Below are 888 nucleotides of genomic sequence, written 5' to 3' on the forward strand. Positions count from 1 at the left end.
AGTTCCCACGGTCCAGGAATCCCACAATGACATTATGATTCATAATGTCATTGTCGGATAACCTGTAAAAAATAAAAAAAGAACAAGTTTAAAATTAAAAAAACACATACGAAATAAATAATTTAAGAAAAAAAAAATTTTTTTTTTCCTCCCGAATTTTTGCTGTCGAATCTCGTGTTTTTCGGGTCGGGTCTACCCGAATTCGAACAGCCATATTCGGGTCGAATATAGGGACAACCCGAATTCGAACATCAACACTAGTAATGACAGCAGCATGGACATACACAGCTCTCATGCTGCTGGTGTATGAGAGGTAGGAATATTTCACAGTGCAAGGTGAGCGGGGACCACTGCCCTAAACCAAACCTCATCCTCCTTTCTTAGTCTGAACACTGTACTCACAACTAACCCCTATCCCAAGCTTTCCATTATGCTTGTAAACCCTTTGTTTCCCAGCCTGTACACATTTTCTTTAATACTCGCCCAACTTCATAAATTCAAGTATCTAAAGCCCAAACTTTGTTATAGTTTTTGGGTAGAGTGCAAAACCAAAACCCTGACAATTGAAAATTGCTTTGTGATCCATCTGCTCCAAACTTTTATAGTTGTCCCAAAACAGCAGGTATGTGTAAATCTTCCAGTGCCTACTCTGACTTTCAGACAAACTCCTCCTTTGGAACACGAGCAGACAAAAAAAAAACATTCTATATCTGAGAGTTGTTTTATCCCTTCTCTACTTATCTAAAAGTAAACCTTAGATATACGGTACATTAGAATACATTTTCAGGCCTCTGTAAAGTTGCAAATCCCAGTAACCATCTGACTCATGTTTACAACCCAGCATTCAGATCACAAAGAGTTACATGTTCAGCTGCTTTGGTTTCGTTT

Source organism: Pyxicephalus adspersus, chromosome 3 (assembly GCF_032062135.1).
Source record: "Pyxicephalus adspersus chromosome 3, UCB_Pads_2.0, whole genome shotgun sequence".
NCBI classification, from domain to species: Eukaryota; Metazoa; Chordata; class Amphibia; order Anura; family Pyxicephalidae; genus Pyxicephalus; species Pyxicephalus adspersus.